This window comes from Mesoplodon bidens (assembly GCF_964165515.1).
Source record: "Mesoplodon bidens genome assembly, chromosome: 12".
Lineage (NCBI taxonomy): Eukaryota > Metazoa > Chordata > Mammalia > Artiodactyla > Ziphiidae > Mesoplodon > Mesoplodon bidens.
Genome location: NC_138168.1, coordinates 5062228 through 5090215, shown reverse-complemented (window position 1 = coordinate 5090215; position 27988 = coordinate 5062228). Strand labels below are relative to the sequence as shown.

General features: G+C 40.9%; 2 long non-coding RNA genes across 2 annotated transcripts in view; one reads left to right on the top strand and one right to left on the bottom strand.

Moving 5' to 3' along the window:
- Positions 1–777: 777 nt before the first annotated feature.
- On the bottom strand, positions 778–24780 carry LOC308626015. Its single transcript, XR_014017186.1, has 3 exons — positions 24706–24780; positions 8598–8649; positions 778–1493 (listed from the first exon to the last, which is right to left on the bottom strand). It is a non-coding gene; the product is annotated as an uncharacterized lncRNA (long non-coding RNA).
- The window catches only part of LOC308626016, a 123735-nt gene continuing 99678 nt past the window's right edge, over positions 3932–27988 (top strand). Inside the window, exon 1 of the long non-coding RNA XR_014017187.1 lies at positions 3932–3967. This is a non-coding gene — a long non-coding RNA (uncharacterized lncRNA). The remainder of the gene's footprint in view (positions 3968–27988) is intronic.

Below are 27988 nucleotides of genomic sequence, written 5' to 3'. Positions count from 1 at the left end.
TAATCCCATGTAAGTCAAGGAAGATCTGTACCTCTTTTTTTTAAGCACCCACTTAAAACTTATGAAAATTGCATTGTACTCACAAAGGCAACATAACTTCAATAAAGTAGTTATACTGTGTACAGTCTGATCACAAAGCAATGACACTAGACATTACTAACAAAGAATAAACAAATAGAATAAAATGAGCTAGAGGATTTTTTTACATAAACACTTCTCAACAACTTGTGTCAAGTAATAAATTTAAACTTTGTTTACTAATTAGATCCAAATTGTTGACAGAGTCAAATACAAGACTTTAAATGCTTTAATTACTAGCAAGCTATATTGAGTAAAAAGATAAATTTGAATCCTGAATGTGTGCTTCAAATGGTAATTGCACAAGCATAGAAAGGGGGATATTTCATGAGCACAAGCTCAGTAAGTACCTGCACTGTCTCATGGAGGATGAAGAAACCAATGCAATCTTGGACTATGTTAATAGGCATTAAATGACTGGATAAATGCCAGAGATGATCCCTATTCTACTATGTATGGTGTCAGCCTCCACTTCTCTCCCATATCCCACCTCAGGTGTAGAAAACATCATATAGCTCAGCAGAAGGAGAAATAAAGAGGAAATACTAAAAATATTGGAAAGAGTAAAGCAATCTCTCATTTTCCTTTTTCTGCCCCACTTCCAGGGTCAAGACGGTATAAACTATGGGGGGATGAAGCAAAGATGATGGCTATCTTGTCAAAAGAGAGCAATGCTTTTGTCATCTCTTACTTTCACTTCTCCCAGGTATGGTGATTTTGCAAAAATGTGCATTTGGGACTGGAGGATTCCTTTTCATTAGGAAGCTTTTTTTTTTTAACTTTAAGTATTTCACTTATTTTTCTTTTAATTTTTATTGAAGTATCGTTGATTTACAATGTTGTGTTAGTTTCACTTGTGCAGCAAAGTGAATCAGTTATACATATACATACATCCACTCTTTTTTTTTTTTTTAAGATTCTTTTCCCATGTAGGCCATTACAGAGTATCGAGTAGAGTTCCTTGTGCTATACAGCAGGTTATTATTAGTTATCTATTTTATATATAGTAGTTTAGGCAGAGAAGACCAGCAGGGTAGAGACCCAGGAGAGAGTGCAAGGAGGAGATGGCTACGTGTGAAACCTCTTAGACCTTTTTTGTTTTGTTTTGTTTTGTTTTGTTTTTTTTGGCTGCATTGGGTCTTCATTGCTGCGTGTGGGCTTTCTCTAGTTGTGGCGAGCGGGGGTTGCTCTTCGTTGTGGTGTGCGGGCTTTTCATTGCGGTGGCTTCTCTTGTTGCAGAGCACGGGCTCTAGGCGTGCAGGCTCAGTAGTTGTGGCACACGGGCTCAGTAGTTGTGGCACACGGGCTTAGTTGCTCCGCGGCATGGGGGATCTTCCCGGACCAGGGCTTGAACCCGTGTCCCCTGCATTGTCAGGTGGATTCTTAACCACTGTGCCACCAGGGAAACCCTAGACCTGTTTTTAAGAGTGGCAAGAAAAGGGCATGCTCAAGTTTCCTCCTAACTAGCTTATCATACTGGGAAAGTTAAGAAGGGATTCAGGACAGAAGCGTGATCACAGAAGGAAGAAAGTGCATGTGGCCGAGATGACCTCCAGCTGCATTTTCTGGGTATCTTGAGCTCAGTAGGCATCAGGACAGCAGACAGATGCAGAAAATGAGAATACCAAAGTCATTGATCAGGCTAGGTCAAAGGAATGTATTCAGGGTTAAGTGCCACATTTTAAGTAGAGAAGGTGAAAAATCAGAGAACTTCTAGAAAAAGAGAACTGGGGCTGAGAAAGGGTCTGAACACCACATTCTATGAGGAAAGGTAAATGGTTAGCCTGCAAAAAGGTGTCTCTATTGTTTCAAAAGAGTAAAACAAGGTGGGAAATGGTCCAGATTATAAGGTGGCCAAATATGCCTCCAAATTAGGAATGGTATAATAATTCTAAGATGAAAGGGTTGCCTTATGGAGCTAATGGCTGTGTCTAAAATAAAAGATTATCTTATAATTCATAAAAGGAACTTATGACATCCCTGCTCTCATTCATTCATCATGCATTCATTTTATTAAGCATCTAGTGTGAGCCAGGCCTATGCTAGGTGCTGGGGAGACCAAGAAGAATAAAACATGGTCTGGCAAACAAGGAGTTCTCATCCTCTGGAGGATACTGATATTATACAAAAAGGGTGATAGGAAGGAAACCAACAGAAGGGGAACCCACCCAGACTGGCAGGACTTGACTTAGGTAATTCTAGGAGAAGAGGTGTTGGAAAAGATGCACCAGACCTCAGAACCTCCCTCTGCAATGTATTAGCAACCACACAGGTGAAGACTGAGGGGACAAGGCCCTCTGGAGGGAGGGCTCCCCAGGTCCAGGAGGGTGAGCTTGTAGGCCTGGAACCTTAATCGAGATCTCCCTCTGAGCCCTCAGGATTATCAACATATAAATAACCAACTTAGTCATGTCAAGGCTGATGGCCTTGTGAAAAGTTGAAAATAATATACACTGCCATAAATATAATCTCTACTAGATGCTCATACAGTTTACACTCACCAAAGTGCCTGGTTGCCATCCCAATAAGAGCATCTGCATGAGGATAAAAGGGAAAACAAAGCCCTAATTTTTTTTGACCTTTGACTAGCATAAGGAGGGTAGGCTTTGCCAGCATCAGCCTCATAAAACTAACTGTGGGCATGGGAAGAGGAAAAGGAAAAAAAGTGGGCAGAATGATAAAGGAAGATAAAGTTCAGTACTGTACATATAACCAACATCTACTTCAAGTCAGTACAGTATATCACAATTGTTTTTCATTACCTACCATTTTCTGGCAGTACCCACAGGGGAAGGTCACCAATGTGGGTAGATGGCATTAAGGCCCACTGAGTGAGGACACTCCAGCACCCTGAGTTCTCTCTCTCTCTCTCTCTCTCTCTCCTTCTCTCTAGATAAATAGATGATAGATAGATATATAAATAGATAGATAGGTGAGACATTACTCAGTAAGAGTTTGTGGCCCCACACCTTTACTCCACTTCTTTGGTCACCATTCAAATGCATATTCTTTGGAAAAATAACATATTATTCTAGTAGACATTGACAGTCTCTAGGGCTGGGGTACTATGGGGTATCACAGCACTTCAAAGCTTGACTTGAGAAGGGTTGAGGAAATGAAATGAGAATCTGCGTAAACCTAAACCAATGAGCATGGTGTTGCCCATATAGGAGGTGAAGGCTGGTTTCCACCTTCCACAGCTCTGCCTCCTGTGTCTTGCTGCTCCGCTCAAAAGCGTAAAAGAATCACATTGCTGGAGTCATGCTAATTCTCTAACTAAATGGTCCAGGCTTGGGATGATGACAAGAATAAATTCCTCGTCTGCCTCTCTCCTTTACCGTAACATGTTATCCTGACAACTATGTACTGCTCCCTTCCTCTTGGCAAAGGATAATACCCCCTAAAGAGCTGATTCCCTCTGTTCCTCCTTCTTCCAGAGAAAATGAGCTTTCAAGCCTTGGTTTCTCTTCCATTTCACTCAACTACATTAAATTCAACTCAATACCTCTTTAGTGTCTTTTAAATAGTATATGCTACACTGGGATCAGCTACCTAAAGTTACAAAGTGCACAACCATGGTGTTCCTGGACACCTAATAAATTCTGAGAGACTCAGGCCAGGCTGAGTGTGGTTGGAGGGCTTCTCGTAGATGGGTCTCACTTCACTCCTCGCTTTTAACCCAAGGTCCAGGGGGAATGCTGTAAGTCAGCCTTCACACGTAGGCCTTATAGAGTTCTGCACATGCTCAATTCTTTTTTGGTTTTATCACAATTCTAGATTCGAATGAAACAGCCACATTGCTGCCTTTGAAGCCCAGATTAACTCAGTTTGCTGAGGCCATGATGACGTTTATCTGATATCAAGGATTTGGCAATGGAGGCATTAAAAGGTAGGCACATCTTTTCCTGTGACTGTAAGGCATGGCTAAAGTAATAAACCTACTTTATTTCCAGACACAACTAGCATTGTGGCAAATTGGCTCATGCTTACAAAATTATCAGCTCAAGGAAAATTCTTGCCATCCAGCCATCTTTTCCTCTGGTCCTCCCAATATGTTTTGATTAATGCTCAGTACACATCTCTTGTTTTGAAATGGCTTAAAACGATGACGGTGTGATCAGAAAAGACATATTATCTATGGAAGTTCCAGAGTTTTCAAAGGTATCAAGGGTGTGTATATTCTAGTCCAACCTGTAGAGAAGTTAAGAGGTAACTGGTACACAGGCAGGTGGACTTGGCCCTCATGTGACCACAGCCTTCTTTGACATCACCTAAGTTTCCTAGCCTCTCATTCTTGCAGAGATTTTTCAGGAAGACAGTACAACACTGATGCCCAGTCCTTAGGGTGACACATCCGTGCCTGTTAAGGGGAGGCTACCTTATTAGTTCAAAGATTTTAACTCCTAATACCTAACCCTCACTGAGTCTGTACCATGTGGAACTACATATGCAATGCACTTTACATGAATTGTCTTATACTAGATAATATTATTATATCTACCTTATGAGGTCAGAAAACTTGGGCTTAGAAAGTCATTGAAACAATACCCCCAGTAAAAGGCAGTGACCAAGCCTCACTGAACCCAGAGCCACACTCTTAATGGCTGTGCTGGGCTTCCACGGGCAGAAGAAACACTTTAGAGTCAGGACAGCCTGACCACTATGATCCCCTACAAGACCAATCTCTCTCTTCTTGTGCCATAAGCCAGATTTTTTTGATCAAGCAGAATATAATGTACTCACACCCCTACACGTATACTTTTCACATAGGAAGTCCTCATGGATGTATACAGAAAGTAAGGATATTTACTAACCATCACATCTGTGGGAAAAATGTACATCACTATAGGGCTCGTCTCAATGTAAAGTGATAACATGATTACCAATTTCTTGCAATTTGAAGAATTCTGTTAAGTCTTTTCTCCCTTCTCAGAAAATATGACATACTGATGTTGGAAAGTATATTGTATACAGTCCACTCTTTTGCTGAAGACTGCCCTTTCTGTGGTATCCCTCTTCTAAAATGCAAACATTACTGAAGAGTAACATATGAAGTCATGAACAACTTCGTATGAATAGTTTTATTAAAACCCTCAGTGCCTATGAGCCAGAGAAAGCGTTTGCAGTGTTTGAATACACAGTGGGTCTCAGCAAAACCCAGATGGAAAAAATCCAATAGGTATCTAGGATTCACCTCAAAACCAGTGAACAAGTTTGCAGACTGACCAGCATACAAGGGGTGATGGTACATCTTCTGTTTTAAGGGGGAGCTAGATGTTTCTGTTTTCTAACATAGCAGTAACTTTCTTAATGCAATTTTGATATCTGGATTATTTCCAGATGTTATCTGTGGCCTCTAGGCATTTTCAACATTCTCACAGTCTATGCCTAAAAATTAATTTACTTACAATAAAACACACTGGGATATTTTCTAAACTTTCCTACTAAATAAAAAGATAGACCTGGACATCCATTTCTGGGAAGATGGAGTAGACATGTCTTTCTCCATTCCTCCTACTAAGTACAACTAAAAACCATGGATGTTATATATAAAACAAACAGAAGAGACTCTGAAAGGCAGAGAGAAGATGGCAGATTGGCTATGGAAATCAGGACCCAAGGAACAACACAGCAGTGAGTTCTCTGGATTTTCTTTTTACTTCCTATATCCGAAACCGAAAGCTGGAAAAGTCGAAAACAACAAAATGCCAATGGGTTCAGATTAAAAAGCCCCACAAAAGTTTGCTCTCTCCCTAGCCAAAGGGTCATAAAAGGGAAGAAAGAAAGAAAGGAAGGAAGGAAGGAAGGAAAGAAGGAAGGAAGAAAAAGAAGGATGGTGGGAGGGAACACATTTATACACGTGCTCTATCCAAGCCAAACATCAGAGAAAACCTGTAGCACCACCTACGCATGCCAGCAAAGGCTTGGTGGGAGCCTAGACTTCCACCCTCATGAAGCTGTAACAGGACACCTCAGCAGCCGCACCAGGATGCTGTCAGAGAAGGCTAAATATGGAACGGAGTTTTCCTCCCCACCTGGTGGTAATAAGCCATTTGGCCCATACGTGTCCATGGAGACCATGTGGGAAGTGTGGACTGCCGCCCTCACCTACCAGAATGAAGGGCTCCCTCCCCATTGGGGTGGTGTCAGAGGACACATCATGGAGAGTTGGGTCTTTCCAGGGGTAACAAAGCCCCAAAACACAGCCACAAAAACTCAAACAGTCCTATTAGAAAGTAGGCAAAGGACGTGAAGAGATATTTTATCAAGAATATAGAGATGGGGCTTCCCTGGTGGCGCAGTGGTTGAGAGTCCACCTGCCGATGCAGGGGACACGGGTTCGTGCCCCAGTCCGGGAAGATCCCACATGCCGCGGAGCGGCTGGGCCTGTGAGCCATGGCCGCTGAGACTGCGCATCCAGAGCTTGTGTTCTGCAAAGGGAGAGGCCACAGAAGTGAGAGGCCCACATACCACACAAAAAAAAAAAAAAGAAGAAGAATATAGAGATGGCAAATAAGTACATGAAAAAGTGGTCAACATCATCAGCCATTAGAGAAATACAAACTAAAACCGCAATAAGATATCACTTCACAGCTCTGAGAACAGCTAAAATTAAATATAGTGACAATATCAAATGCTGGCAAGGATTCAGAGAAACTGGATCTCTCTTATTGCTGCTGAGAATGTAAAATCCTACAACCATTCTGCAAAACTTTGGAGTTTTCTTTAAGAAATTAAGCACGCAGCTACCATGTGGCCCAGCAATTGTACTCTGGGTACATCTTTCTTTCCCCAGGGAAAAAAGGCATGTTCACATAAAGACCTATACACATATTTTTATAGCAGCTTTGTTTGTGAAAGCTCCAAACACGAAACAACCCAGAAGTCCTTCAACAGGTGAATGATTAAACAAACTGAGGTACATCCATACCATGAAGCAATAAAACAAACTGTTGCTCTACAGAACAGCTTGGGTGACTCTCCAGAGAACTATGCTATGCGGAAAAAGCCAGTCAGAAACACTTGCATCCTGCATGATTCCATTTTTATAATGTTCTTGAAACAACAAAATTATAGAAATGGAGAACAGATTTGTAGTTCCCAGGGGTTAAAGGAAGGATGGGGACAGGTGAGAAGTGGGTGTGGCTATCAAGGGCGACAGGAGAGATCTTTGCGGTGATGGGCATGTTCCGTATTTGACTGTATCACTGTCAACACCCTGGTTGTGATACTGTACTCTAGTTCTGCAAGATGTTACCCTTGGGAGAAACCGGGAAATGGGTACATGGATATCTAGGTATTATTTCTCACAGTTGCATGTGAATCTAAAATTTTCTCAAAATAAAAAGCTTCATTAAAAAAATAATACCCAGAAGGCTCCAAATAAAATAATCACAGGTTATTTGAAAAAAATACATATATTTTTTAAACATCTTTATTGGAGTATAATTGCTTTACAATGGTGTGTTAGTTGCTGCTGTATAACAAAGTGAATCAGCTATTCGTATACATATATCCCCATATCCCCTCCCTCCTGCGTCTCCCTCCCTCCTGCCCTCCCTATCCCACCCCTCTAGGTGGTCACAAAGCACCGAGCTGATCTCCCTGTGTAATGCGGCTGCTTCCCACTTGTTATCTATTTTACATTTGTTAGTGTATAGAAAGATATATATTTTTTGAGTTGTATGCTACTTGACATCTTCTAGGAAACTGTGAGAAATTTGATCATGGACATGAAAAGACCTGGAAGAGGGATGGCAAATAGAATGGAACTCGGAGGCATTCTTGACAGGACGTGTGATAGTGAAAAAGCATGGTCTGTCATCATGGGCCTTGGGACTGGGGGAGGTACAGCCAATGTGCCACATAATTGCCATTCCTGACTCAAGGTTTATCAGTAGGGTCTCTGACAGCTTGGGAGCTCCAGAGACTGAAACTTTCCAAAACAGTACCCATTTTACTTTCACTCAAACCCCCAAGTTTAAAAACAAGTGTCTAAATCCCCTGGGCTGTCTCTCTCACTGTGTCCAGTGAAATCCTGGGCTACAGAGTTGGCTGTTTGACTGATGTCACATTCTGATCATTTGCTGGCCCACAAATACATTATGCAATTCATTGCTCAGGAAAATTTTCTGTTTGTTTGAGTTACAGGGATTAAAAGCATTACAGCTTAATCCCTTTGATGCATCCAGGCCATTTTGAAATTGGATGTTTTTCTATTAACTCTCCTACTGGGAACCAATTCACTGCCACTGTAGCAGCAGAGCCAGGCAATGCTGATTAATTTCAGAATTTCTGCCCTTCTGCCTTTCTGACTCTTTTAAAAATATGTAATAACAAAAACACTTAGCTAAATCTATGGGGTTAATCAATGTTTCATGTAATTTGGAATAAGAAACTTCAGAGCCTTTCTCAATAAAAAGAGTAGAGGAAAGAGATAAGAACTAGTAGATTAAAGAAACCAGTGTTTAAGAATTCATATGAGTTAAAGGCGCAAGCCACATCAACTCTCAACTTACCGAAAAACAAATCCATGTTAGAAAATCAGCACACACTCGGTTTATTACAGTTCTGGAAATGGAGAACATGAGTTTATAAATTAAATTATGCATTCGATTCAGAGGCTGTAATGCTGCTGTCAGATTTATAGCCTCCAATTTACAGACAAATAATAACGTGTCAAGAAAGGAGGCTGACTGCTCATCAGATGGGCTTTGGGTAGATGGTTTACACTGAACAGCCTCCATATGGGAGCCAAGAGAAAAATAAAGACCTTGACTTTGCTTCCTTTTGTCAGTGGTGCCTAGGGAGAGAGGTCTATCAGAAGGACGTCTGCTGTAGTAAAAATGAATATTATACGTCATTTTCTGCACTACAGAAAATGGAAGAAAGCAGTGTCAGGGAAATTTTAAGCAATTCAAATGTAGGCTAGCGCATGTTGAGAAATAACTCTGCCCACTGAATAATAAAAGAAAAAGTGGTGACCGCAGAAGAATTAGCATCACGGGAAGACCACAGGATAGAACGTGTGCTTTTATACTTAAAAACCAGAATTTGTACAAACTTAAAATTCACAACCATTTCAACATATTATTTTTCACTGGCAACCTTGTTACTATTTGGCAAAATATTCATTTCATACATCAACAAGGATCAGCTCTACGCATGACTGTTTTTTTACTGTATTATCTTATTTTCTTACACTCGAAGATGTGATTCATTTCTTGAGGGCTACTTTATAGATTTATGCTAAAGAAGGACAGCAATGCCGGGGGATTGTTCGTAGTTGCTTAAGGACAAAGCAGTATGCTAAATAAATTGTGAAATTATTACATGATGCCTACACGTACACAGTCCTTAGAAATGAATTTAGCCATTTTCATGTGTGCAGTGAAATACGCCTCTTTGAAATATGAAAGATGAAATTCCTTTAAAAGGTGTCACTTGTCAGTCTCATAAGAAAATCATCATCTCTGCTTTTCCCTAAATATTTTCCTGGGTGTTGTATTATTTCCTTAAGATCATCCGTGCATTCAAACATTGTAAAATCTTTTCTTTTACTTAGCAAAATTGATTCACTTGGGATATCATAGACTATTCACAGGTTTTCCATTTTTATTTTCTAATAAATATTTTCTTCCCCTTTTCCTTCTGTATTTGCAGTTTACTTTTTGTAATTTCAGTTTAATCATTTTTACCAGTATACTTGGGCTTCTACATTTGCACAGGCATTATACTAGATGCTGGGAGAGATACATAGTTATGAGTCTTAGTTTCTGCCATCCAGGTAGCGTGCATTCTGATGGGAGAAAAGAAAACATAAATCAAACCCAGAAGGAGCATGACTGAGGGCCTCACTGCTCAGAGGGTTCTCAGACAGGAATTCCCATCTGGGAGTTGTTTAGAAATGCAGAGTCTGAGGCCCTCCCCAGTCCTGTTGAAGCAGAAGCTGCATTTTAACAAAATTCCCAGCTGATTAGAATTCTCAGTACCGTATGAGGATGGAGCAATGGGGCTGGTGTTGAAGGTGGATTGAGTGTGCTAAAAAAACAGTTCCACACAGTAGAATTGGCAAAACAGTTTCAAAAGAGCTGCTTCTCCGTCACTTTCCAGTGTTATCTTTAGATTTTGAACTTACCTGGGTCCGAGGATAGTTGAACAAGGTAAATGGATGCAGATCCATTTAAAACAAGTACTTTAAAGGCTTTTAAAATCTCTCAAGTTAAAAGATGCTCCAGTCCTGCTTATAATTTTATGTATCAGATTTTTTAATGTAATTCAGAATTCTTCTGACATCACTAGCTTAGTAAGTGAAAATAAGGTCAGATTTGCTTAAATACTCAAATTGCATAGATTTCTGGCTCCCTGGTGATCAGAGGAACAAAAAAATGCAGTTATTCACCAACCCAACCTCTAACACCTTACTTTTTAAATTTTATTTTTATTGTTGTAAAATATAGTGAACATTAAATTTACCATTTTAGCCATTTTTAAGTATATGATACAGTGGCATTAAGTATTAATACATTCACACTGTTGTGAAACCATGACCACTATCCATTTCCAGAATTTTCATCACTTCAGACAGAACCTCTATATCCATTAAATAATAATTTCCTCCTGCCCCTTCCTCCAGCCCCTGGTAACCATCATTCTACTTTCTGTCGCTATGAATTTGACTAAATACCTCATATAAATGGAATCATACAATATTTATCCTTTCATGACTGGATCATTTCACTTAGTATAATACCTTCAAGGTTCATCCATGTCGTAGCATGTTTCAGAATTTCATTCATTTTTAAGGGCTGAATAATACTCTGTTGTCTGTATATAACACATTTTGTTTATCCACTTATCTGTTAGTGGACATTTAGGCTGTTTCCACCTTTTGGCTATTGTGAATAATGCTGCTCTAGCAGCTTACTATTTTATGTTACTGAGTGGAAAGCTATTGAAAGCTACCCTTGCCTCGCTGTTAAGCTGGACAATGCAGGCACCTTTCATGGAAGCCGTCGGCACATGTGTATTGGAGTCACTGGGGGGAAATGTACCCCATCCCACTGTATCATTGCTGAGGTGCAGCATCACTGCCAAAACCAAGGCACTCCACTGAAGATTCTAACCACCATTGCTGCTGATACTTTTCACCAATACACAGAATTCCTAGGGGGAAGGAGAACACATCCTCCTCCAATGATAAGCTTACACTCAAAATTGACCTGGGTGTCACATGTACAGTACTGTCAGCTGTATCCCATCGTTCAGAGGCACCCACTTCCCCCAAAGCACCTGATAGCAGTCCTAGGTGGGTTAGAGGTTATCCTAGTACCAGTCGAACATTCCAGAACCAGTTCTCCCTGCCAACAATCCATGCCCTGGGGTGCCATCTAAGGAGCCAGTTTGGATCTCTTTCTTCCAACGTCTCTCGACTACCTCTCGATGACTTTAATTTCAGAGCAGCTCATTAGTCTTTTCTTTCCATCTCACCTCTGTGAAGGTTACTACCTCCCTTGGAGGTGTTTTTAAAACTTTGAATCACAGAGTGAAAGAACTGAGATCTTGTGTGTCAACTTGAATGCATACTTAATTATAAAAATTTTTATTTACAATGTCGGAAATTCAGAAGGAAATGTTCTTTTGTAAGCACTAAAGAAGTATGATAGAAACTTATCCTAGCAAGACTTTACAAGGTAGGGTCGAATTCTAATGGAATTGAGTCAGTTTCTTATCCTAAATGTTTCCTCCCTTTTTACCATCTCTGTCCAGCAACTCTGGGTTAAATAACGTATGATCTGAGACATGAAATTAAAACAGACCTAAGAAATAAATTATTTTAAAAGCAGAAAAAAAATATCTGTTTCCATCTCATGAGCCTCTGTGTAGCAAGCACTTTCTTAGAATGTGTACCCCATAACCTCCAAGATCTATAGAGCCCTAGGTTTCGTGGAGGGGCTTGAGGACTCCATCCACCTACAGAACCAGAGCCAGGCCCTGCTAATCAAGAAGTCCCATTATATTCTCTTCCAGAATAGGGGTGAGTACGTGCTTCACACCTCCATGTAACAAAAAGATGTCATTCAAGTGGTTCTTCCCAGACCAGGGAGTCCACCCAAACGAGAATAGACGCTCTTATTCAAGACATGGGGAAGGAGAACTTATTTTAAATGATTTTCCAACCCACAAAAGAATTTAAATCTGATTTTTTCTGGACACTCTATTTATACTCATGTGCACTCATCTTTGGACGTCTGCTGGGATGGGCCCACAGAACTCCAATTAAATCAAGGAGTAGCCCTCTGAAAGAAGAACTCATCCTGGAGGGAAAGAGAATCAGGCAAATGAGCTTGACCCAATAACGAAGCTTCAGCTGTCCGAGGGTCATGGCAATTCTGAATCCCATATGGCACCTATCTCTCCAGTCCAACCCCACACACAAACCGCTGAGTGCTAGAGAGCAGAGGTATTCTGATAAAAACTGGAAGGGCTGTCTTCACTCAGGACTCTGTAAGACACTGAAGCTAGTGACACCCTAGTGACAGCATATGACACAACAGAGTGGTTGGTGGGGAGTGATGGCCCCAGTTCTGCAGGGAACACGATGGAGCTTGGGTGCCTGCATGATGGGAGTGCCGTGATGGCCCAGCTCGGGCTGCAGTCGAGGGAGCGTGCTGGTGGAGGCCGTGTGCCTGGCATGAGAGAGCAGCACTGGGGTGATTGGAGTGACCTCGATGCCTGCACAGCTGTTGGTGCCCACAGAGATGCTGGCACCAGTTGGCGTCATCATGTTTAGAAAAGGCTGTGGGGAGACCCTGGGGAGGCAATTCCATGCAGCTTTGCTAGCCACGGGCATTTGCTTAAGTGGACTGGGGCACGAGAGTAGGAAATGGCAAAAGCTGTGGTGCGTCTGGTAGGTTCTGTGCCTGAGCATGTGGGATTCACTCCTGAGGAATCCCAGCGGCACCCGGATGGACACCCTCAACGTGGGTGAGATGAAACTCTGACTCAGGCTGTCAGAGGGCTCCCATTACTTTTACCCTGGACTTCCTTGGACTTTTCACAGTGCCTTCAACTAGGTACATATATGCAAATTAGAGAATGTTTCTTTAGGATAATCAGAGAATCAGAGTTTCACTTCTAACCTCATTTCCAAACAGGATTTTTTTTTCACTATGCTGTTTGTTTCTGTGTCTTTGATTTTTTTTTATAAAAAATTTAATCAGTTATACATATACATATGTTTCCATATCCCCTGCCTTTTACGTCTCCCTCCCACCCTCCCTATCCCACCCCTCCAGGCGGTCACAAAGCACCGAGCTGATCTCCCTGTGCTATGCGGCTGCTTCCCACTAGCTATCTACCTTATGTTTGGTAGTGTATATATGTCCATGCTGCTCTTTCACTTTGTCAGAGCTTACCCTTCCCCCTCCCCATATCCTCAAGTCCATTCTCTAGTAGGTCTGTGTCTTTATTCCTGTCTTACCCCTATGTTCTTCATGACATTTTTTTTCTTAAATTCCATATATATGTGTTAGCATACAGTATTTGTCTTTCTCTTTCTGACTTACTTCACTCTGTATGACAGACTCTAGGTCTATCCACCTCATTACAAATAGCTCAATTTCATTTCTTTTTATGGCTGAGTAATATTCCATTGTATATATGTGCCACATCTTCTTTATCCATTCATCCGATCATGGACACTTAGGTTGTTTCCATCTCCGGGCTATTGTAAATAGGGCTGCTATGAACATTTTGGTACATGTCTCTTTTTGAATTATGGTTTTCTCAGGGTATATGCCTACTAGTGGGATTGCTGGGTCATATGGTAGTTCTATTTGTAGTTTTTTAAGGAACCTCCATACCGTTCTCCATAGCGGCTGTACCAATTCACATTCCCACCAGCAGTGCAAGAGTGTTCCCTTTTTTCCACACCCTCTCCAGCATTTATTGTTTCTAGATTTTTTGATGATGGCCATTCTGACTGGTGTGAGATGATATCTCATTGTAGTTTTGATTTGCATTTCTCTAATGAGTAAAGATGTTGAGCATCCTTTCATGTGTTTGTTGGCAGTCTGTATATCTTCTGTGGAGAAATGTCTATTTAGGTCTTCTGCCCATTTTTGGATTGGGTTGTTTGTTTTTTTGTTATTGAGCTGCATGAGCTGCTTATAAATTTTGGAGATTAATCCTTTGTCAGTTGCTTCATTTGCAAATATTTTCTCCCATTCTGAGGGTTGTCTTTTGGTCTTGTTTATGGTTTCCTTTGTTGTGCAAAAGCTTTTAAGTTTCATTAGGTCCCATGTGTTTATTTTTGTCTTTATTTCCATTTCTCTAGGAGGTGGGTCAAAAAGGATCTTGCTGTGATTTATGTCATAGAGTGTTCTGCCTATGTTTTCCTCTAAGAGTTTGATAGTGTCTGGCCTTACATTTAGGTCTTTAATCCATTTTGAGCTTATTTTTGTGTATGGTGTTAGGGAGTGATCTAATCTCATACTTTTACATGTCCCTATCCAGTTTTCCCAGCACCACTTACTGAAGAGACTGTCCTTTCTCCACTGTACATTCCTGCCTCCTTTATCAAAGATAAGGTGACCATATGTCCGTGTGTTTAACTCTGGGCTTTCTATCCTGTTCCATTGATCTATCTTTCTGTTTTTGTGCCCGTACCATACTGTCTTGATTACTGTAGCTTTGTAGTATAGTCTGAAGTCAGGGAGCCTGATTCCTCCAGCTCCATTTTTCGGTCTCAAGATTGCTTTGGCTATTCGGGGTCTTCTGTGTTTCCATACAAATTTTGAAATTTTTTGTTCTAGTTCTGTGAAAAATGCCAGTGGTAGTTTGATAGGGATTGCATTGAATCTGTAGATTGCTTTGGGTAGTAGAGTCATTTTCACAATGTTGATTCTTCCAATCCAAGAACATGGTACATCTCTCCATCTATTTGTATCATCTTTAATTTCTTTCATCAGTGTCTTATAGTTTTCTGCAAACAGGTCTTTTGTCTTCTTAGGTAGGTTTATTCCTAGATATTTTATTCTTTTTGTTGCAATGGTAAATGGGAGTGTTTCCTTGATTTCACTTTCAGATTTTTCATCATTAGTATATAGGAATGCCAGAGATTTCTGTGCATTAATTTTGTATCCTGCAACTTTACCAAATTCATTGATTAACTCTAGTAGTTTTCTGGTAGCATCTTTAGGATTCTCTATGTTTAGTATCATGTCATCTGCAAACAGTGACAGCTTTACTTCTTCTTTCCAATTTGGATTCCTTTTATTTCCTTTTCTTCTCTGATTGCTGTGGCTAAAACTTCCAAAACTAGGTTGAATAAGAGTGGTGAGAGTGGGCAACCTTGTCTTGTTCCTGATCTTAGTGGAAATGGCTTCAGTTTTTCACCATTGAGGACGATGCTGGCTGTGGGTTTGTCATATATGGCCTTTATTATGTTGAGGAAAGTTCCCTCTATGCCTACTTTCTGCAGGGTTTTTATCATAAATGGGTGTTGAATTTTGTCGAAAGCTTTCTCTGCATCTATTGAGATGATCATATGGTTTTTCTCCTTCAATTTGTTAATATGGTGTATCACGTTCATTGATTTGCGTATATTGAAGAATCCTTGCATTCCTGGAATAAACCCCACTTGATCATGGTGTATGATCCTTTTAATGTGCTGTTGGATTCTGTTTGCTAGTATTTTGTTGAGGATTTTTGCATCTATGTTCATCAGTGATATTGGCCTGTAGTTTTCTTTCTTTGTGACATCCTTGTCTGGTTTTGGTATCAAGGTGATGGTGGCCTCGTAGAATGAGTTTGGGAGTGTTCCTCCCTCTGCTATATTTTGGAAGAGTTTCAGAAGGATAGGTGTTAGCTCTTCTCTAAATGCTTGATAGAATTCGCCTGTGAAGCCATCTGGTCCTGGGCTTTTGTTTGTTGGAAGATTTTTTATCACAGTTTCAATTTCAGTGCTTGTGATTGGTCTGTTCATATTTTCTATTTCTTCCTGGTTCAGTCTTGGCAGGTTGTGCATTTCTAAGAATTTGTCCATCTCTTCCAGGTTGTCCATTTTATTGGCATAGAGTTGCTTATAGTAATCTCTCATGATCTTTTGTATTTCTGCAGTGTCAGTTGTTACTTCTCCTTTTTCATTTCTAATTCTATTGATTTGAGTCTTCTCCCTTTTTTTCTTGATGAGTCTGGCTAATGGTTTATCAATTTTGTTTATCTTCTCAAAGAACCAGCTTTTAGTTTTATTGATCTTTGCTATTGTTTCCTTCATTTCTTTTTCATTTCTTTCTGATCTGATTTTTATGATTTCTTTCCTTCTGCTAATTTTGGGATGTTTTTGTTCTTCTTTCTCTAATTGCTTTAGGTGCAAGGTTAGGTTGTTTATTCGAGATGTTTCCTGTTTCTTAAGGTGGGATTGTATTGCTATAAACTTCCCTCTTAGAATTGCTTTTGCTGCATCCCATAGGTTTTGGGTCGTCGTGTCTCCATTGTCATTTGTTTCTAGGTATTTTTTAATTTCCTCTTTGATTTCTTCAGTGATCACTTCGTTATTAAGTAGTGTATTGTTTAGCCTCCATGTGTTTGTATTTTTTACAGCTCTTTTCCTGTAATTGATATCTAGTCTCATAGCATTGTGGTCGGAAAAGATACTTGATACAATTTCAATTTTCTTAAATTTACCAAGGCTTGATTTGTGACCCAAGATATGATCTATCCTGGAGAATGTTCCATGAGCACTTGAGAAAAATGTGTATTCTGTTGTTTTTGGATGGAATGTCCTATAAATATCAATTAAGTACATCTTGTTTAATGTATCATTTAAAGCTTGTGTTTCCTTATTTATTTTCATTTTGGATGATCTGTCCATTGGTGAAAGTGGGGAGTTAAAGTCCCCTACTATGATTGTGTTACTGTCGATTTCTCCTTTTATGGCTGTTAGTATTTGCCTTATGTATTGAGGTGCTCCTATGTCGGGTGCATAAATATTTACAATTGTTATATCTTCTTCTTGGATCGATCCCTTGATCATTAGGTAGTGTCCTTCTTTGTCTCTTCTAGTAGTCTTTATTTTAAAGTCTATTTTGTCTGATATGAGAATTGCTACTCCAGCTTTCTTTTGATTTCCATTTGCATGGAATATCTTTTTCCATCCCCTTACTTTCAGTCTGTATGTGTCTCTAGGTCTGAAGTGGGTCTCTTGTAGACAGCATATATATGGGTCTTGTTTTTGTATCCATTCAGCCAATCTGTATCTTTTGGTGGGAGCATTTAGTCCATTTACATTTAAGGTAATTATCGATATGTATGTTCCTGTTCCCATTTTCTTAATTGTTTTGGGTTCGTTATTGTAGGTCTTTTCCTTCTGTTGTGTTTCTTGCCTAGGGAAGTTCCTTTAGCATTTGTTGTAAAGCTGGTTTGGTGGTGCTGAACTCTCTCAGCTTTTGCTTGTCTGTAAACGTTTTAATTTCTCCATCAAATCTGAATGAGATCCTTGCTGGGTAGAGTAATCTTGGTTGCAGGTTTTTCTCCTTCATCACTTTAATTATGTCCTGCCACTCCCTTCTGGCTTGTAGAGTTTCTGCTGAGAGATCGGCTGTTATCCTGATGGGGATTCCCTTGTGTGTTATTTGTTGTTTTTGCCTTGCTGCTTTTAATATGATTTCTTTGTGTTTAATTTTTGACAGTTTGATTAATATGTGTCTTGGCGTATTTCTCCTTGGATTTATTCTGTATGGGACTCTCTGTGCCTCCTGGACTTGATTAACTATTTCCTTTCCCATATTAGGGAAGTTTTCAACTATAATCTCTTCAAATATTTTCTCAGTCCCTTTCTTTTTCTCTTCTTCTTCTGGAACCCCTATAATTCGAATGTTGGTGCGTTTAATGTTGTCCCAGAGGTCTCTGAGACTGTCCTCTGTTCTTTTCATTCTTTTTTCTTTATTTTGCTCTGCAGCAGTTATTTCCACTATTTTATCTTCCACCTCACTTATCCGTTCTTCTGCCTCAGTTATTCTGCTATTGATCCCATCTAGAGTATTTTTTATTTCATGTATTGTGTTTTTAATCGATGCTTGAGTTATCTTTAGTTCTTCTAGGTCCTTGTTAACTGTTTCTTGCATTTTGTCTATTCTATTTCCAAGATTTTGGATCTGGGAAATAGAATCTTGGATCATCTTTACCATCATTATTCTGAATTCTTTTTCAGGTAGACTGCCTATTACCTCTTCATTTGTTAGATCTGGTGGGTTTTTATCTTGCTCCTTCTCCTGCTGTGTGTTTTTCTGTCTTCTCATTTTGCTTATGTTACTGTGTTTGGGGTCTCCTTTTTGCAGGCTGCAGGTTCGTAGTTCCCGTTGTTTTTGGTGTCTGTCCCCAGTGGCTAAGGTTGGTTTAGTGGGTTGTGTAGGCTTCCTGGTGGAGGGGACTAGTGCCTGTGTTCTGGTGGATGAGGCTGGATCTTGTCTTTCTGGTGGGCAGGTCCACGTCTAGTGGTGTGTTTTGGGGTGTCTGCGGACTTTTTATGATCTTAGGCCACCTCTCTGCTAATGGGTGGTGTTGTGTTCCTGTCTTGCTAGTTGTTTGGCATAGGGTGTCCAGCACTGTAGCTTGCTGGTCGTTGAGTGAAGCTGGGTGCTGGTGTTGAGATGGAGACCTCTGGAAGATTTTTGCCGTTTGATATTATGTGGAGCTGGGAGGTCTCTTGTGGACCAGTGTCCTGAAGTTGCCTCTCCCACCTCAGAGGCACAGCACTGACTCCTGGCTCCTCAATTTGGGATGATGTGTTGTCTATTCATGTATTCCACAGATGCAGGGTACATCAAGTTGATTGTGGAGCTTTAATCCGCTGCTTCTGAGGCTGCTGGGAGAGGTTTCCCTTTCTCTTCTTTGTTCTCACAGCTCCTGGGTCTCAGCTTTGGATTTGGCCCCCCCTCTGCGTGTAGGTCGCCGGAGGGCGTCTGTTCTTCGCTCAGACAGGACAGGGTTAAAGGAGCAGCCGCTTCGGGGACTCTTGCTCACTCAGGCCGGGCGGGAGGGAGGGGCACGGAGTGCGGGGCTAACCTGCAGCGGCAGAGGTCGGCGTGACGTTGCACCAGCCCGAGGCGCGCCGTGCGTTCTCCCAGGGAAGCCGCCCCTGGATCCCGGGACCCCGGCAGTGGCGGGCTGCACAGGCTCCCGGAAGGGCGGTGTGGGCAGTGACCTGCGCTCGCACACAGGCTTCTTGGCGGCAGCAACAGCAGCCCCAGCGTCCCACGCCCGTCACTGGGCTCCGCGCTTTCAGTCGCGACTCGCGCCCGTCTGTGGAGCCCCTTTAAGCAGCGCTCTTAATCCCCTCTCCTCGCGCACCAGGAAACCAAGAGGGAAGAAAAAGTCTCTTGCCTCTTCGGCAGCTCCAGAGTTTTCCCGGACTCCCTGCCGGCTAGCTGTGGCACATTAGCCCCCTTCAGTCTGAGTTCTCGCCGCCAGCCCCAGTCCTCTCCCTGCGCTCTGACCGAAGCCCGAGCCTCAGCTTCCAGCGCTGCGCACCCCGGCGGGCGAGCAGACAAGCCTCTCGGGCTGGTGAGTGCCGCTCGGCACCGATCCTCTGTGTGGGGATCTCTCCGCTTTGCCCTACCCAGGTATGTGGGGAGTTTCTTGCCTTTTGGGAGGTCTGGGGTCTTCTGCCAGCGTTCAGTAGGTGTTCTGTAGGAGTTGTTCCACGTGTAGCTGTATTTCTGGTGTATCCGTGGGGAGGAAGATGATCTCCGCGTCTTACTCTTCCGCCATCTTACCGGAAGTCCTCTTTGATGTTTTTAAGAGTGAGGAACATTTCACCAATCTCTGTTTTCTGTCTTCTTATAATGGATAGCAGGGCTCACAACTTCAAGGACAATGAGGTGATCAAAAAGTAAACATGTGTGAACGTATGATGTGATGGCTATAAAACAATACGGAGTGGATGGAGAAGGTGTGGTCCCCGTCTAAAGGCACACTAGTTCACCAAAAACAAAAACAAAACCAAATCCCCTGCTGGGCCAGACAAAACATATCTTTGGGCCATATTAAGCCAAGAGGTCACCAGGATTATCACTTTACCCATTCTTCTAATCCTCACCACGTGGACAGTTATCTTGCTCCCACAGAGCTGGGATAAACCATCTGAAGATGGTTAACACGGATGGAAACCAAGAGAAGCATATTATAATATCCCTCCAATTACCCCAGGAGCAGGGCAAAAGCAAGGACCATACTGCTTTATCTTTGTATTTTGTGTATCAAGTCCTTTTGCAAATACTAGGCATTGTGATCTCATGGGGAAATCACATCAGACAAATGGGAATGTTAATATTTAATGATCACTGGGGCTCATGCCTTGCTAGGCACTATCCTGAGAGTTTTCTGTCTGCTGCTTTCATTTGCTCTTCCCAACTCACCTGTGACATAAGTACTAGCATTTTCTCAATTTTACAGGTGAAGGAATGGAGGCTAGAGTCACACAAGTGGCGAAGGGGGGCATTCCATGGCTCCAAAGTCCATGATTGTAACCCAAATGCAAATACTTCAGATAAAGCAAGAGTGAGTCAGTGGTTCCAAGATTGTGCAAGAGGGTGGAGGGAAGAAACTGACCATAGGTAATATTTAACAGGGGATCACTGCTGGCAGAGACAGGCCCTGGGAGAGGGCCTTATTGTTATTATTTTTATTCTTATTCTTATCTTATCTCGAGAGGATAAGAGCAGCAGGTTCAGGGGAGCTTGGACAGGAGCTTGGTGGTGGGAGAGGTCAGGTGGGTAGGGGTGGAGTGTGGTCTGATGGGGCAGGTGGAGGCAGTGTTGAGACCACACTTTCTCCCTCTCCCCCACCTCCTCCATCCCCATCTGTCCACTGACACAAGTCCCAATGAGAAGAACTAAAAGTAAACTTAGAAAAAATACTGTATTTCATATATTGGGAACACATTTGATTTTCTCTCCATCTCCCACCCCACCCCCGGGGGTCTGGCCTCTATAAAGTCAGGAAAACAGAAATGTAAACATTAATAATGTGGAGAAAAGGACAGAGCCTCTTCCATTCACAGCTCAGAGGTGTGCTCTGGGGGTGGGTTTGATTATATTGCAGATGTTTCCCTCAGGGGGAAGGGCCAGAAGAGATCAGAAAGGGTAAACCCCAACCCACAAAAAAGCCTAGAGAGGTAGAGCCAAGCACTGCTCTGCCTGTGTCTGCACACTGTGACAGGGTGAGTTCTAGTGCTCAGCTTTCCCACAATGAACAGAATCTTCCCACACTTCCTAATGTCCTTCTGCTGTGGTCAGTTTTATGTGCCATCTTGGCTAGGCTACAGGGCCCATATAATCTGGTCAAATATTAGCCTAGATGTTTCTGTGAAGGTAATTTTTAGATGAAATTAACATTGAATTCAGTAGACTTTGAGTAAAGCAGTTTGCTCTTCATAATGTAGGTGGTGGTGGGCCTCATTCAATCAATTGAAGGCTGACCTTTTTCCGGTAAGGAAAAAGACTGACCTCCCTGGAAGGAGAGGGGATTCTGCTAGAAGACCACCTTTGAACCTGAACTGTAACTCTTGTAACTCTTCCCTGGTTCTGCAGTCTGCCATCCTACTCAGATTTTGGACTTTCTAAGCCTCTACAATTGTATGAGCCAATTCCTTAAAATCTCTCAATAGATAGATAGATATTGAAAGATATAGATATATGACGAATACATATCCTGTTGTATTTTCTGTTTCTCTGGAGAACCTTGACTAATACACAGCCTATTTTATCAGTTCTAAGATGTACATATTTTCACATTTTAACATCCCTGAAATCATAAGATATCTTAAGTTAATTTTGTTTTAAATGAAATATGATTGTTCTTAGTATTTAACAGAGTATTGAACATTGCCCCAGCTAGATCTAAATTTAGAACATGAAGGTCAATAGTTTGCTGTGTTGAGTCACCTGATTGTAGTATAATCACTGTCCATGATTTGGGTCACCGTGCAGTGACCTCTCTCCAAAGATCCAGGAACTCTGTGCAGCTTTAACTAATTATTTCTCTATAACCCTTCATTCAGATGCCATCTGTAAGCTCTGAGAAATATATATTATATATATTATATATATTTTTAGGGGATGCAAAATATGAACCTTATGAGGGAGATAGAGCCTAAAAGGAATGTTTTGAAAGAGGGGAAGAGGAAAAGAAAATGGTCAATAGTTCTCCTCAAATAAGCCTCATTGCATTACTTAAGCCCCACTTTTCTTTCAGCCCAAGTTTATAGCATTTTAATCAATAACTGTGCCTTCTATATTCTGTTGCATGTAGCATTTTGTTTTTCTACCTGGTACATTTTCAAAAGAACTGGAAAACGGGCCAATATTATAACACTTTTTTGACATGTCAACTCTTACACAAAACTAGGAGCTCCTTGAAGTCAGGACTAAATCTGAGGTATGTGTGCATCTCTAGTACTTAGCATGTGCACTCAGAGTACATGGACAGTTGTCAGTACATGCATGTCATTGAATGTGTAGACTACAGTGTGAAGTGCTGACAAATGTCCAGGCATCCAAGAGAGCCCTCAGAATCTAGGTACTCAAATGTGAGTATTTGTCTCTCTTTTAGATATTTATATATATCACATTCTCTCTCTTATATTAGACGAGTGTGTGTGTGTGACAGAGAGAGAGAGAGAGAGAAAGAAGTTGAGCAAATGAGAGAGAAAATCTCTTCTAGGTTGTGAATACCTTGAAGGTGGCTTAGTCAAAATAGCATAGGTGTGGCACCATCAAAACATTGGTTTAAATACCGGTTCTGCCACATATAGGCTGTTTGACTTTGGAATATTACTGAACCTTTCTAATCTTCAGTTTTTATACTTGGAAGGAAAGTGAACATTATAGTTATCTATGTTGAAGAGTTTCGTGAGACTTAAACATAACTTCTGAAAGAAACAGGCACGTCACATGCTCATAGAAATGGTAGCTCTCATTGTTCTGCCACCATCTCCAGCTGTTTCTGCTGTCGCACTAGATACAGGGTCTTGCACTTGGAAGAGAGTCATGTTTGTTGAATGAGTCACAAAGGGGTGTCTGAAAAAAACACACACTACTTTTGGCTCTCTATACAACATGTAATAAATTTGACAGCCTGACTCACATAGGTATAAAGAAAAGAATCATTCATGATGTGATTCTTTTTTCACCCCCAATTTTCAATATTTTCAACTGAGGAATCATCAGCTTCATTGTATTATTCATGTTCTAATCTCTCTCTCATTTAGAAATATCATCTTCACTTAAATGAAAGCAACAACCAACCAATGAACCAACCAACGGAACTCCAGATACTTTAGTTAAACCACAGAAATTACCCCAAGTTCATGGTTTTACTAGTTTGAATTTTCACATGGGGAGCCAAAATGCTTATTTCTAGTTTTTAAGAGATAATCACAATATAGACATCCTAGTGTCAAAATTATTTCCTCTCTCATTTCCTCCTTCCCCCTTTTTCTCCTGTCTTCTCCCCTACCCACCATCTGTTTGTTCGGGAGATCAATGAATGAATCACCCAACAGGCAAATGAAATCTGGATGACATGTTACTTTAAGCCACATCTGAAATGAATTGAAAGTTGAAAAGGCCACATAACATCAATCAGGGTGCGTGCTATTCTTGCTAAAACATGGTCAGACGCCAGAAGGGCCTTTTGTAACGCACTGTCCCAGGAACCATCAATTTCAACGTTCACACGTGTATTCCTCATGTCAAACGTTGGCAGCCACCTTGTACTTACTGGTGTACCTCCATCCTTCTTCAGATTAATGATTCACCACACTATGGCAGCATTAAGTCAGAGAATAACAACTAATAGCTGGAAGAAAGTGTCAAAACCGAGTTTCAGGTGGCTATGGGAAGAGCAAAGCCTAGACGGACCAGAAGCTGATAGCTGATGGATGGAAAGAAGGTAGGAAGGAAGGAACTATGGGTTGGTGATTGGATTTAGGGTCAGATTAGTTCAAAAGCCTGAGTCAAATTTCAACTCTAAGCTGTGGAAATGGAGTGGAAACTGGAGTCCAAACAGAAACTTCACTTATCCAGTGGAATCATTTCACAAATGCTCTGTGTTGGAGATGTTTTAGACACTGAGAATGTATCACTGAATAAAATAGAAATCTGTGAACTCAGAGATTTTATTCTGGTGGGCAAAGATACAAAAAACAATTAATGTAACCATAAATCAGTTATAAAGTATATCAAAGGAGAGAAAGAAGGGCTATAGAGAAGGAAAAAATCAGAGTAAAGAGAAGTCTAAATGCCAGCCAGTGTGCCAAAGTGGAAGTTTCCATTTAAATGATGTAGTTTTAACATGAGGATTACTAAAGTAGCAATTATTCACCAGAAAATGGCAGAATCACAAAAGTAAAAAGAATCCATTTTGTAACATGACACAAAGAGAAGACTTTTATGACATATATTAAAAGACTCACAATTTTCCTCAAACTTAAATAAAATATATACTATGCATGTCACACCAGAGAAGCTCTGAAAACATTCTAGAGATAGCTTGTCCAAATTCCTTTATAATGAAACACTGTACTAGTAAAATAAAGAACATAAGTATGTGGATTTTACTTACAAGAGCAAAGTCCTTTCAAACCAGTTTCATCTCATAACATTGTCCATGTGAACAGTACTTTCATCCCTATTTTACAAGTAGGGACATTGAGGTTCAAATAATGTTTATGACTAAACACAATGAGTCAGTGGTAAGGGTCATGGAAAATACATGTCCTAGGCAGCATGCAAATGATCTCATCTTATGTGGGTTTGGCCATGTCAGAAGTGAAACTATTTCAGTAATTTTGTGAACACAATTTTCTTCATGTTTATCGCTTTTCCTATCTGGCTATCCCTAAAGACCTAATTATTGAGTAAAGCTCGTTGAGAGCTAAGGGTGAGTGCAAATGCCTGAGAAACAACATAACAATATACAGAAAGTGCCATGTGACAGAGTTTCTCTATTGAAGGAATTCAGGAAAAGACTAAATACTGCCAAAAAGTTTAAGTTCCAAAGTATTGGGGGGTTTTTTCTCCTAGAAAAGTGCCTTTTTGGCTCTCACTTCATAAGAGAATGACAAAGTCTTTACAGTAAGTCCCTTATCTCCTTTCACTTTTTGAATCTTAAGAACATGGTTAATACCACGTATTTGCGATTCAGCTAATGAATTCACTGATTACACTTGGCAAGTGACGTCCATGCCAACAGCCCCACAAAACTTAGGTACTAATGATGCTTTCTTTAAATTTGGAATTCAAGATAAAATTGGGAAATCCGTCAAGGATGAGTATGCTTTTTAGATTGTCCTATCATGTGAATTTGAAATCTGTGACGAAGAGCATGCAGCGAAGTATTTATTTTATATCACTTGTTCATTTTGAAAGTTTTCCAAGTAACTGCAGACTAAACTGAAAGCAGGATGTTGTGTTAATCAGTTCTTAAATATGAATATGGCCCTGCCAAACTGGCTTCCTTGAAACCTCTTTCATTTGCGTTCCTCTCCTATTTTCTCATGTAAGAGATGAAGATAAATGTGCAGTGCCCTTAACCCATTTTGCTACTTGGATTATTATGTTCACACATTTACACACACACACACACACGCACGCACACACACAGAGGGTGTACCTAATTATCCAGGAAAAAGACCACTAAATATTCAAACTATTTTTGCCCAAAGCTCTTTTTCCCCCCCCAAGGCTCTTTAATTTATCTGCCCGTCACTCTGTGAGTGGCCCTTTTCCTTCCCTAAAAATGTGTAAGGGGACTTCCCTGGTGGTCCAGTGGCTAAGACTCTGTGCTTCCACTGGAGGAGCATGGGTTCGATCCTCGGTCTGGGCACTAAGATCCCACATGCCAAGTGGAGCGGTATGGCCACAAAAAAAAAACAAAAAAACCCACAATTTTGTCAGGATGACAACCCCAGGAATTTAAAAATAAACAACTCCTCCTTCTCTCTGGGACCTTGCCCTGCTTCTTCCGACCTTTACCCTAAAGCCCAGTCAGTGACCTTATCAGCCAGTCAAGCCGACTTGGGTTAGGGTTGACCTAATGAGAACTTGAGCGTGCCATTGGCTATATGAATATTCCTCCTCTCCAGAAAGAGACCAGAATCATGAGAATGGAGCCCTCAGTGGTGGCCTGGTCTGGCTGCAGAGAAATCAACTGGCTTCTAAGGACTATTGTGATGTCTTGTCATCAAATCTCTCAGCTGGATTACAGCTCAGTGCCTTCCATGCGGCCACTCTCAATAACAATGCAAGGCTATCAGAGGGAAACTTGAACTGGCGAGAATGTGGTAATTATGCTGGAGCTGCAGCTGTGCAGGAAACTGGGCACTGGGCTCCAGAAGGGCCAAGGCCTTCCATGTGGATTCCAGGAACAATTCAAGGGTGTTGATTCTGATTTATAAAACTGGCTGTGTTTTGGATTCTAGTTACTTTAGCAATCAGCTCTGAGGTTATGGTTAAAGAGTTCCCAAATTTACACCTCAGACACCCAGAAGCAACACCCTCGCTGGGAGAACCAAGATGGCGAGAACTAATGGCTGCCTTCATCTGACAGAATCCTACTTTGTAAATACAGACATTTGCCCCTTGCTTGCCTCACTGAGCACAAATACTAGTGTGCAGGAGGTACCACTTGGAAAACTTTGCCCTTCACACCTTAGTAGTGCTGAGTGTTAACACATTTAAAATCCAATTTTTAAAAAGCGTAACAACAAATCCCAGTGTATATTTTAATAAGATACCTGTTTATGACTCCATACCACATATTTAATTGTATTAGATTATATATTTGAACCATGGTCTTCTCACCAGCAAGCACATATTCCCATGACCAATAAGATTTGAATAAATTAGGTGTAGTACCCTGTAAATACATTTTTTTAAATCTGCCTTTTATTTATACCAAGTTTTTAAGAGGATTTGGAAGATTTGTTTGTGTGTGTTTGAGATTGATTTAACCTGCATACGCTTATACGCTTATTCTTTGAATGATCCAGTGAACTACTGGGGTTGTCTGATAATTGACCATAAGGATTCCCTGGAACCAGCAGCATCATTGACAGTCAGTGATGCTCTTTTTCTGTAGTCTACAGAGTGCTTTAGGACCATTCTGCAACATTCTTTTCACCTGCAGGTCGTCTTCCTAATATTTTCTTCACAAAGAATAAAACAGAAGCAGAATGTTTAAGAGTTTTGCCCAAGGCCGTCCAACAGATTAATAACAGAAGTAAGATTGGCATACTGTATCTCCTTGAAGAAAGCTTTTTATGTGTGTGCATTTCTCTACCAACTAAATTACCCTGTAACCTATCAGCGAAGTCAGTCTCAAGGTAAATTGTTCTTGTTGTCCTGTTAAAACATGGATATGGAGCACACATATCTGAGAAAGCCACATGTAAGAAATACATAGAGTGAGAGCCAATTCAAAAAAAGCACATAACTAATTATGTACAACTGAAGATACATAGCTTTGAAACTGAACAATTATCAACAGCTTCAAATATTCTTGCATTGGTGTAAAATGCTGGGGAGAGCCAAAGTTAGTCATTCCCTTTCACAAACTTACCAGTACAGTCATTAGCCTAAAAAATAAAGATTGTTAGCAATGCCTAACCACTTAATTGCCCAAGTAACCGTCTTTTCTTTGACAGTTCTCATTGTCTTGAGCAGGAAGGAAGTGGCAAACCAGTAGGACTGTAATCTATTATCTCTTACCACTGAGAGCAGTGATGCATTGTGACACGCGGAGAAAAAGCCTGGGGAGACTCATGCGATAAAGGCCGTGCTAGACGCTGCCTTCATCTTTCCTTCAAATAACTCACTTATAACTGTGGGTACCCCAGGTGTGTGGG